At 40.1% G+C, this 12,510-nt stretch overlaps 1 long non-coding RNA gene across 1 annotated transcript in view; it reads left to right on the top strand.

The window, feature by feature from the left end:
- LOC116546201 overlaps nucleotides 1-5,243 on the top strand; it is a 5,420-nt gene extending 177 nt beyond the window's left edge. The window contains exons 2-3 of the long non-coding RNA XR_004266623.1: nucleotides 2,931-2,936; nucleotides 5,232-5,243. This is a non-coding gene — a long non-coding RNA (uncharacterized LOC116546201). The remainder of the gene's footprint in view (nucleotides 1-2,930; nucleotides 2,937-5,231) is intronic.
- Nucleotides 5,244-12,510: the final 7,267 nt, after the last annotated feature.

Raw genomic sequence — 12,510 nt, forward strand, 5'->3', positions numbered from 1 at the left:
GCTTTGGGTAGTATGGATATTTTAACAATATTTATCCTTCCAACCCATGAACATGAAGTATATTTCCATTATTTAGTGTCCTCTTCAACTTCTTTCATCAGTTTTTTATAGTTTTTATTATAGAGATCATTCACTTATTTGTTTAATTAGCAGGTATTTAATTTTATTTCTGGCTATTGTAAATGGGATTACTTTTTAGTTTCTTTTTCAGATTGCCCACTGTTGGCATATAGAAATACTATTGATTTTTGTATGTTGATTTTAAATCCTACAACTTTGCCAGATCTATCAATTCCAATAGTTTTTTGGTGAAGTCTTTAGGTTCATCCAAATGTAAGATCATATCATTTGTAAACAAGGATAATTTGACTTCTTCCTTTCCAACTTGTATGCCCACCATTTCTTTCTCCTGTCTGATTGCTCTAGCTAGGATTCCAGCTGAATAACAGTGGTGAAAGTGGGCATCCTTGTCATGTTCCAGATCTTAGAGGAAAGGCTTTCAGTTTTCCTCCATTCAGTATGATACTAGCTGATGGTCGCTTGTATAAAGCTTTTATTATTTTGAGGTATGTTACTTCTATAACCAGTGTTTTTACGATTTTTATCATAAAGAAATGTTGAATTTTATCAAATGCTTCTCAGCATCAATTGAAATGATCATATGGCTTTTAATCCTTCCTTCTGTTGATATGATGTATCTCATTGATTGATTTGCATAGGTTGAACCATTCTTGCAGCCCTGGGATAAATCCCATTTGGTCATGATGAATGTTCTTTCTAGTGCATTGTTGAATTCTTTTTGCTAGTATTTTCAAGATGTTTGCATCAATATTTATCAGAGATACTGGCCTGTTGTTGTTGGTGGTGGTTTTTGTTTTGTTTTGGTGTATCTTGTAACAGGATAACATTGGCCTTATAGAATGAGTTTGAAAGTATTCTCCCTCCCTCTATTTTTTGGAATAGTTTGAGTAGAAATGATATTAGAAGGTATTAGTTCTTCTTTAAGTGTATGGAAAAATTCAGCAGTTAAGTCATTGGGTCTCAGGCTTTTCTTTACTGAGATACTTTTTATTACAATTTCAATCTTCTTACTTGCTATTAGTCTATTCAGGTTTGAGATTTCTTTCTGCTTCAATCTTAATAAGTTTTACATGTCTAGGAATTTGTCCATTTCTTCTAGATTTTCTAATTTGTTGGCATGTAGTTGCTCATAGTATCCTATAATGATTCTTTGAATTTCTGTGGTATCAGTTGTAATGTCTCCTTTTTCATTTATGATTTTATTTACTTGAGTCTTCTCTCTCTTTTTTCATAGTCTAGCTACTAGCCTGGGCAACAGAGCAAGACTTCATCTCTTCAAAGATACAAAAATTATCTGGGTATGGTGGCATGCATCTGTAGTCCCAGCTATGTTGGAGGCCAGATGGGAGGGTCACCTCACCTTGGGGAAGTCAAGGCTGCAGTGAGCCATGATCACGTCACTGCACCCCAGCCTCGCCAACAGAGTAAGACCATTTTTCAAAGAAAAAAATAGTTAACTTGGATCAAAGACCTAAATATAAGTGCCAAAACTACAAATCTCATAAAAGAAATGTATGCAAAACAATTATAATATAATATGATGTAATATAATATATGGCCACTTGTCTCATTTTGAGACAGTGTTTGCTCAATGTGAGCACCATGATCATAGCCTTGTGGGTTTAATTATAATGGCCATGAGAGAAGCTTGGCCAAAAGAAGGAGACTTCCTTGGACACAGTCCACCATGGCAGTATCTAGAAGAAGCACAGAGCCATCTAAGGGGGCTGGACATGTGCCAGACTACATATGCCCAACAATTTGAAGGACTAGATAAGGCTGTTTACTGCAGGCATGAAAGGTTATCACAAGAATGCTCCCAGGTTGGCATGACCTCATGCCCCTTTTAAACTCCCTTGGGAGACAAGATGTATATAATTTGAGAGAAGCCATAGCTGATCTCAGAGAGACAGAAAAGAAACAGATGAGGTCTTACAGATCACTAAAGAGGGAAAAACAAGAAACAAAGTCTGCTGGACCAAAATAGGGAGGTCAAAATGGCCCAGTTGGGATCACCAGGAAACAAATGTGGCATAATCCGACATCAGCTGAAGTAGACAGAAAATATAAATTGACAACCTAATGCAGTTTTAGCGACTCAGAAGAATGCCTGGAAAGAACTGGCTCCATTCCTATTGCCCTGCCAGAAGAGGGAAAAGGAGAACAGACCCCATGTAAAAGAACTCCAGTCTCTGTGTCCCAGGAATGAACTCCTCTCTGACCTACAGACTGGGGCAGGGGGCCAAGGTTGCCTTCATGTATCAGCAATATGGGGTGAACAGAGGCCCCACATGGAGCTTATAATCTGTGCAAGTCCCTGCCCCCACTACAAAGAAGACACAAGCAGAGAACCTTAGTTTTAGCAGACAGAGGTGCAGAATGCACCTTAATTCATGGGAACCCAGAGACATCCTGGTAAGTGGGCAGCTATGGATGGTTATTGCAGGGGAAAATAATCCTCCTTGGTATTGGATGGAGTCCCCCCTGCTTACTACACTGTCTTTATCTCATCTGTCTTAGAAAGCATCTTGGTTATGGACATCCTTTTGGGATGCACTTTAGAAACATCAGTGGTGAATTCTGCCTACCAGTTTGAACAGTAAAAGCTATTATAAGAGGAGAAGCAAATTGGCAACATGGTACCTCCCTCTGCCACAATGAATTATTCATGTGAAACAATATCATCTTCCTGTTGAGAGAGAAAAAATTACAGCCATACAGGAGCTGAAAAAAGTTGATAGGATCTGGCCAGCCCAGAGCCTGTTCAATGACCAGTAAGAAAACCAGATGACACCTGGTGTATGACAACAGACTACGGAGAATTAAATAAAATGGTTCCCAAGATACAGGCTGTTGTGCCTAATATAACTCAAGTGATAGAACAAATAATACAAGATATAGGCATTTATCATGCTGTGTTAGATTTGGCTAATACCTTCTTTAGCATCACTTTACACCCTGATTCACAGGCATAATATTGATATTATGCTAATTTCTGAAGACTTGCTATTGCTATAGTAACATCTCTATGCATTGTGCATCCTACTCCAATCCAGAGGATAGGCCATCAATTTGCAAAAGATACAAGGCCCAGAATCAGCTGTAAAGTTCTTAGAGGTTACTTGGTTGGGTAAGACATCCAGGTACACTCATGGATGTCTTATCTAAAACAGTTAAATAGCTGTAAATTTTTCTAGGTCTTCTGTGAAATTGGTGGGTTTTTATCCCACATTTATACTGACTAGCGAGGAAGGGATCTAGTTGGTGCTGGGATAAAGAACAAGAGGAAGCATTTGAGAAGAATAAAATACTAGTGGCTTAGACAAGCCTTAGGGTCCCTGCTTCCTGGAATACCAGTGTCTTTGGATGTGACCACTGGACCCTCTGACAAGTCCACCATAGAGAAGCAGTTCCTTTAGGATTTTAGTCACAATTATGGAAGGGTACTGAAACCTGCTATTTCCCAATTGAACAACAGGTCCTAGGGGTATAGAAGGTCTTGCCACAAGTTGAATCCATACCTGCTGCTTTCCTGGTACCAGGGAGAACAGGTCCTATCAAGGACTGGGTAGAAGGAGTGTTTGCCAGACCTGCATTAACTACTGCCCAAGTCTCCACTTTACAAAAGTGGCATGCATACATGCAACTACATAGTGCCCTCTCCATGCATTCCTTAGGAGATGAACTGCCTGCTATCTTAGGGCCAGTACATTGTGAGTCCAGTGCCATCCCTATTGTGGAGCCCCCACAGGAGATGCCTTCAATGGTACATTAAGGCATGGTCCCCTTTCCTGACAATTCTTGGTACTCAGATGGATTGAGCCCAGGTATCTCTGTGTATGGACAGTAGTAGCCGTACAACCACAGACAGATAGTATCTGGTTTGAGATGGGAATGCAACAGAGCAGTCAATGGGCAGAACTCCGAGCTGCATGGCTGCCTTGTACCTATGAGCCACCACCTATAGTTCTCTGTACAGACAGTCTGGCAGTACTTAAGAGTCTTACAATTTGGCTTGCCCAAAAGGCCTGAGATAATTGGTATATAATTTAAAAATCCTTATGGGGAGCTGGTGTGTGGAAAGACATTTGGAAAAGCCTACAGGAACCCACTATGGACCTAATTGCTTCAGCACACTGGTCAGATTTACTTCCCACCAACATGGAGGCAGATAACCTAGCAAAAATTAGTATACTGAGCTAGTTGATTAGGTACATACCATAGTGGGCATCTCAGTGCATGAGTGCACTGGCAAATAGCAAACAGATCAAGATTAGCTCTCTGCTATGCAGATTTAGTGGTGGGAGTAGCAAACGGCTTCATGTGTTTCCACCTGTACCTCTGCCACATCCCACATACACCTGGACATAGACTTGAGACAGCCGCCCCTGTGAGAGACTGGTAGGCTACATCAGACCCCTGCCAGTAATCTCGGGACAAACGTATGCACTAACGTGTATACACTGCCATGGGATTGTTGCAAGTCTTCTCTTATAAGAGCAAACAAAACAGCCGCCATCAGGGGCTCAGAGCAACTCAGTGTCATATATGGATACTCTCAACACATTGATAGCAACTGAGGCATGCATTTCACCAGACGTGGTGCTCAAGACTAGATGCATGAAAAGGACGCAGACTGTATATTTCACTTACTGTACACGCCCCCAAGCAACACAGTGATTGGAAGGAAAAAATGGTATTTTGAAGGCGCAGTTTTGAGCACTCTGAAAATCCAATATCTTGCATAGTTAGACAAAGGTTCTGCCTCAGGCCATCAGAAACCTTAATTTGGTTGAGACAAGTATGGTGCTGGCACCACATCAGTGACTCAGGACCACCACAGAGGAGGGTCCATTAACCATAGCAGTAAAGGAAGTCCAACCAGATGCATCTCTACTGGAGCAGATAAAAGGCCAATGGCAAAGGTTATTTAGGACTCCCAAGATCTTGAGCCAGGGGAGGGGATACTTGAATGAGAGTTGGACTAGCAACTTTCCCTATGTTGGACAGAGCATTTCTTCCCAGACTGCAAGGAATTCCCTTCCTACTAAAGTTGTCTCCATTGATCCTGTTGAAGTCTGGGCCAAAACACTCCACATAGCAATAAACACAGCCCCTTAAAGAAGCATCCTGGCTGCCATCTGACACAGTCCTTTGCTGCCGCTGTAACTTTACAGAAAATACCAGCACCTTCGCCCCTCTAGCAACATGTTTGGTATGCACTCCCCACCCATAATCCCATGTCCTATCCAACAGAGATGGAGCTACCACAGTCATTCTGTTTAATGGGAAAGAACTGCCCCACCAGGTACCTGCTAAACACTTTTAATTCCACCCGTAGTCTTCTGTTCTTATTGCTGTTCTGCTCTGCACCTCTTGGTTTGGTTCCTGAATAAACATGGCAAAAGGCATTTTTAATTCTGTGTCTTACACCTGGCATACATATCATTACTTGTTGGTTGTGTTATTGCTGTGCCCCTGCTTAACATGTAGAAAACAAATTGACAAAAGGTGTCACTCACACCATCAAAATGTCACCCACAGCCTCCCCCGAAGGCTCAGGGACCATGGGAGGAAATGTGAGTCCATGAGATTGTAAGAGCTGGATTAGAGGGAAGGGATGTGGAAAGAAAAGTGACTCCCTCTTGGATGCTAATTCTCCATGTTGACTTCTGATTAGCACCAGTCCCAGGAATGACTCACAATTCTTATTGTAAGAACATGTCAACCTTGATGTTATCACGCAAATTCTGGGCTATGACACATCAGCATTTTTGCCTGTTCTGGACAGTTGCCTTTGTCTTGCACAGAGCACGTATACTCTTTCCCTGTGGTATATCAGCCCTGGGTGTGGGGGTAACACGTGCAGAAACCTACTTATCTTGCTGCCATCCAAGACCGCGCTTCTGTCTGTAAGTTTCCCAATAAAACACCCTTTACTGACACACTAGATTTGTCTGTTTTGTTAGTTGGTTTACTGGCTCCTTTGGCATTTGGGGGACACTTTGCATATGTGGCCCTTTCATGGAAGAGGGTCTGTGTGGGGCTGGGAGCCCAAATAAGCACTTGTAGTCAGAGCCTAGAACATTCACTGAGGAGACAGAACAAGACCTGTTAGCAGAGACAGACCTGTTACCAGAGTGGATAGCTGGGCCAGCAGGTCTGGAGTGATGCTATGGAAGAGCAGGCCAGTGACAGCTGAAGAGCTTCAGAGACTCCCACTTCCAACAAGCTCGCTTCCTATAAGAGGGACTGCTGTCGTATCGTAGTACATGACTCTCTCTGACTGTCCTAGTAAATATTCAGCATTTGGGGGCATCCATGCTACTGGAACAGTAGCCAAGGGAAGAGTCCACTATGCCAGCTTAATTGAACCCAACTACACAATGAGAACGTGGGAATCAGTGTGTTCTGCTACTTCTCTGCTTAGCATTCCTGTATACCTGCTTTACATAAGCACCATGTGGCACTGTGGTGTGTGCCTGTGCGCCTTTGAATCACATTTGGGCATCTATTGAAAGGCTGCTTCGGGACTGTTGTGACTCCAACTGCACTATGGACTGATCCCTGTCGGAAGGTAACAAAGGGACAAGGGACAGCATTTACAGCCTAAGTCCTGGAATGTGTGTGGCATCAAACCGTTTTGCATTTGTGAGCAGGAACACAACTGTACGGCAACAGATAGTCCAACAGCCAACAGAAATTGTGATTGACTTATAAGAAAATGGGCTTCCTTTGGTCTTAGGAACATAAGACTCAGCAGTATAGAAACAGAGAAATGGTTGCAGGTGGAGAACACTTTTACTGGAGTCAGGAAGGCCACAATAACCCAAAATCTCCAGCTTTTCCTCCCTTCTCTCTCTCGAGCTCTCTGCGCCTCTGCTCCAGCAGTGATGGCAGCAGTGTGGAGATCACAGCCTCAGGGAACAACCAAGGCCCAGTTATGAGAAACTATGACTTCCTTTTTAAAAAAACGCGGTGGGGGAGGACGGGAGTGTGGGGAATGAGAATGTATAAGGTCTTAGGAGAGGGCTGCTGCAGGCCTGGGGTGTAGCAAATTCTGTAGCTTGTCTAGAGTCACCATGCCAAGTGGGGAGGTTGCCTGAGTGAGAATATATTAAGGGTAGCATCTGCACCCTCCTCTAGAGGTCTCAGAATGCCCATGACTGTGGCTTTAGTGGTCCTTGAACAGAAATTTGGTAACATGACAAGTAGCAGGTGCTGGCACGGTAAGGTTACAAATGTGTAACAGAATTATTTTATAGGTAACAGAAAATACAATATATAAAGAAACAAGTTAACACTGTGAGAAAGCCATTAGCCAAATTCAGAATGTGGATGATTCTACAGGACACGTAATCTGGCTTTGCTGCGGAAACAGAAGGAGAGCGCGGGTGACACCATTTTAAAATCAACTCTGTCTTTCAACTAGCAAGATGTATTCCTTGCCAATCACAGCCCATGGTCATAAGTTTACCGCTGAACAAACAACTTAATAATGCCTGTAAGAACAAATGCCAATGACAACAGAAGGTCCACATGTCCTGACATCACATAATAATAAATGCTTTTAAGATTATTATAGTCATGCTTTGATGTACTTACTAACTAAAATGCCAAGGATAACTTTCTTTAAATCAACAAAGTACTAAATTTTGTCATGCTGTCAGAGCACCCATGCGTAGACATAACTTAGCTTTTAGAAGAGTTTACAGCAAAGATGGTGCATTCCTCCTTTTGCTTTCTGAGGACACCTACTCCATATCTGAGTAACTTTCAATAAACCATCTCCTTCTCACTTCACTCTGGGACTCACCTTTAATTCCTTCCTGTTCAAGATTCAAGAATCCTCTTTTGGGGTCGGAATCAGAACCCATTTTTCTGGTAACGGTTTCTCCAACAAATCAAAGCTTCAGAAAAAAAAATAGGTGAGACAGGTGGTATATTTAGAAGAACAGAAAATAAAGAGACATAAGAAGCAACTGCAATGCGTGGACCTTCTCTAGATTCTGTTTCAGACAGACCAATTGAAAAAGACGAGAGATTTGAATATGCATTGAGTACTTAGTAAAATAAGAGAACTGTTGTTAATTTTGTTGGTGTGAGAATAGCATGGTTTTATGTTTTCTAAAATCCCTATTCTGTGAAAGGTGCATGCTGAACTATTTAACTGTGAAATTGTAGGTAAAAGATTTGCTTTTACAATCCTCCAGAGATGAGTTTATAATCAAATCAATGATGTGAAAAGTAAATCAATGGAGGAGAGGAGGCAAAATCTCCCCTGAAGAAGAGCTCCAAATAAGGTAGGTAGATAGTCTGTCCTTAAAGGGAAAGCATTAACTTCTTCTTCTGGAAGTGTGAATCCTTGACATGATGTAATGAAAATGGTACTTCACTTGTAGTTTTCCTCCCCCATATCCATAACCCCTATCTCATTATGAAAAAAAAAAAAAAACTGCCAAATCCCAATAGAGGAACATTCTGCAAAATACCTAACTAGTATTCCTCAATAATGTCTAGGTTATCAGAAACAAGGAAAATCTGAGGAATTGTCACAGCCAAGAGGAGCCTAAGGAGACATGACAACTCCATGTAATAGGGTATCTTGAATGGGACCTCGGAGTAGAAAAATAATATTAGGTAAAGCCCAAAGATACCTGAGTAATGTATGGCTTTTGGTTAAAGATAATGAATCAAGATTCATTCACTAATTGTAAGAAATGAACCATACAAATGTTAGATGTTAATAACAGGACTGAGTTTGAGACAGATGAACACTAACAACTTCTCAATTTTCCTGTAGTTAAAACTATTCTAGAACTAAAGTCTATTTTTTTAATTCTCCTGGAAAAAAAGTGGAAATATATAAACATGATAGAAAAATCTTAATAATTATTGAATGTGATGATGGATAATGAGAATTAATTATATAATTCTGTTTTTGTGTATTTGAAGTTTTCTGTGATGGAAAGTTTGAGGCTGGGCACAGTGGCTCACACTTATAATCCTAGCACTTCAAGAACCCAAGAGTTCAGGGCCAGCCTGGGCAACATAGTGAGACCCCATCTCTACCAAAAAAAGCAGAAAAGTTAGCCAGGTATGGTGGGCTTGCACCTGTAGTCCTAGCTACTTGGGAGGCTGAGGTGAGAGGACCACTTGAGCCCAGGAGGCCAAGGCTGCAGTGAGCCAAGATCATGTCAACGCACTCCAGTCTAGATGACAGTGAAACCTTGTCTCCAAAAAGGAAAAAGTTTGAACTAGAAATATAGAGATAAGGATAAGAAGAAGCTATTTAAAGCATTTAGAGTAGCTGCTTCCTTTTAAAATTGTGGTTTAAAAATATATAACAAAATTGACCATTTTATCATTTTTCTGTGTACAGTTCTATGATATTGTGTATGCATGCTGTGTAACCGTCACCATCCTCCACCTCCAGAACTTTTTCATCTTCCCAAACTGAAATGCTATGTCTGTTAAACAACATCTCCTCATTCTCTCCTCCTTCCAGCCCCTGGTAACCTCCATTCTACATTCTGTCTATGAATCTGACTAGTCCAGGTGAATCATGTAAGTGGATTCATACAATATTTTTCCTTTTCAGTCTGATTTATTTAATCTAGCTTCATGTCTTCAAGGTTCATACATATTATAGGAAAATAATTTCCCTCCTTCTTCTGAAAAATATCCCATTGTATGTACCTACCACATTTTGTTCATCAATCCATCCATGGATGTATACTCTGTTGCTTTTCTACCTTTTGGCAGTTATGAATAATGTTGTTACAAACATGATGTACAAATATCTGCTTGGTCTCTGCTTTAACTTCTTTTGGGTCCATACCCAGGAGAGGAGTTGCTGGATCATATGTTAATGCTATGTTAAATTTTTTGAAGAAGAAAAAGTGAATGCTTCTACAAAACAGAAATTTTCAGATTAGAAGACGTTGGACAGGGAAAAATTCCTGTCTCTGAAAACTTAAGAGTTTTCACTATAAGCTTTGTAGAACCATTTGTAAATGATATATGATAAAAATGAAGTAAAGTATGCAATAAAACTCATTTTGTGCTAGGTACTGAACATACATGGAGGGAGCCCTCAGTCCTTTGGGGAAGAAGCTGGTTATAGAACGGTGTGATCACAGGCACAACACAGAGAAGACTCCAGGGGCAAGCACAGAAAATAGCCATCGAAGGAGATTCTTTGCACGCCATGCAAAGGTGCACTACAGGAGGTGACGTGGGAGTGAAGGAGGAAAAGATGACATTCCAAGTTGGAGAACTGGAAGATTCAACTCGGAATGACGTCAGCACTGAGATTCTAGGATCATATTGTACAATTGGCCCCATCTCAGCACTAACACTCTAAAAACCCTTTCTTATGCCTTCAAACTGTGGCCCTATATTTAGCTTCTATATCTTTCTTGGTCTTTATCCAATACCAAAATTGGTCCTTATTCCAGGGGAGGTGTTTCTCTTTTGAATCCCATAGCCTGAAATTTTCTATTCATCTTGAAGGCCACATTCAGGAAGAACCCTAGGAACTCTGTATCTCAGCGTGTGAGGCTTCAGGCCAAGGAGTGCTAAATTGATTGTGAAAGATCTTATCTGCCTCCAATGCCATAAGGCCTTGATGAAATGTCCAGCATCGTTCTAGAAATTCAAGTGTCTTAATACAGGATTATATGTCTTAGAGACTGCGTATAAGAAAAAAATTTTTAGAGATAGGTGCGTCTCACTGATGCTGTGCAGACCTGTGGCCAAAATCAATTCAGAAAATGCTTGTGACTCAATGTTTCTCAAAAATATGAGTCTTAAAATTTTGATATTGGTTGGAAAATGTTACATAATTGAAAGGAAAAATACAAGTATGCCAATCAGCCAAAAACACTGCATATATGTTTAATGCAGATTTTTGTCTCAAAAACTGTTAATAAATTAACAGTGCAGCTTACAATAGATTAAAAGAGCTGGGATGTTTAAAAAACTTTCCAAGTGTCAGGTGCTGGTACTTTACATTTATTCTACCTCCTAATCCTTATAATAGGTCAAAGCTCATTTAATGTCTTCAAAGTTCAGATGTGACACTGGGAATTAGAAAGGTTAATATAAGAGACATGTCCAAGTCTACACTTCTAGCAATTATAGTTTATTGATAAAGAAAACATTAAAATCTGTTCGGCCCTCACTTAAAAACAAATAATATTTGTGTTGTAAAAGCAAGATCCCTTCAGTCACAAGTTAACAGTATTAGAAGAAAAGTTTCAACATGTAAATTTATTTGGAAAGGCCAGGGGTGAGGATGGCTACAGACATGATTGGATTCAGAGACTCAAATTTGTCATCAGATCTCTCTGTACTTCTATAGAAGACAGTATCAACTTATCAGTTCCAACTCCTCTCATATTATCCTACCTTAACAGCTTCAGCATAAAAATAGACATCTTTCTCACAATGTTTATAAATAAAGAACAAAAGAAGATGACCTTTGGACCAATAGCCATTGCTACGGAAATGCGGTACAGTACGGGAAACCCTGATTGGAGGACTGGGTCATGTTATTTCCTCATCCCCTGGTGCGTTATATTATTTCTTAAGTTATTTAAATTCATAGATATTATTTTTAACTATTCTGATTGACATAATTATACATATTAATATAGTACAGTGTGATATTTTGATACATGTATATAACATGTAATAAGCAAGTCAGGGTATTCAGCATATGCATCATATAAAACATTTACCATTTCTTTGTGATAGAAACATTCAAAATCATGTCAAAAAAATAATCCACCATGATCAAGTGGGCTTTATACCAGGGAAGCAGGGATGGTTTAACATAGGCAAGTCAATAAATGTGATACACCACAAAAAAAGAATTAAAAACAAAAATCATATGGTCATCTCAATAGATGCAAAAAAAAGCATTCAACAAAATCTGGCACCACTTTATGATTAAAGCTCTCAGCAAAATCGACATACAAGGGACATACCTCAATGTAATAAAAGCCATCTGTGACAAACCCACAGCCAACATAATACTGAATGGGGAAAAATTGAAAGCATTCCCTCTGAGAATTGGAACAAGACAAGGATGCCCACTCTCACTATTTCTCTTCAACACAGTTCTAGAAGTCCTAGCTGGAGCAATCAGGCAAGAGAAAGAAATAAAGGGCATCCAAGTCAGTAAAGAGGAAGCCAAACTGTTGCTGTTTACTGATATGATTACATACCTAAAAAACTCTAAAGACTTCTCCAAAAAGCTCCTAGAACTGACACAAGAATTCTGGAACATTTCTGGATACAAAACTAATGTACACAAACCAGTAGCTCTCCTATACTCTAACAGTGACCAGAGTGAGAATCAAATAGAGAACTCAATCCCTTTTACCATAGTGGAAAAAAAAAATTGCAAATATACCTAACCTA

The sequence above is a fragment of the Sapajus apella genome, unplaced genomic scaffold (assembly GCF_009761245.1).
Source record: "Sapajus apella isolate SASKATOON/1434 unplaced genomic scaffold, GSC_monkey_1.0 scaffold671, whole genome shotgun sequence".
NCBI classification, from domain to species: domain Eukaryota; kingdom Metazoa; phylum Chordata; class Mammalia; order Primates; family Cebidae; genus Sapajus; species Sapajus apella.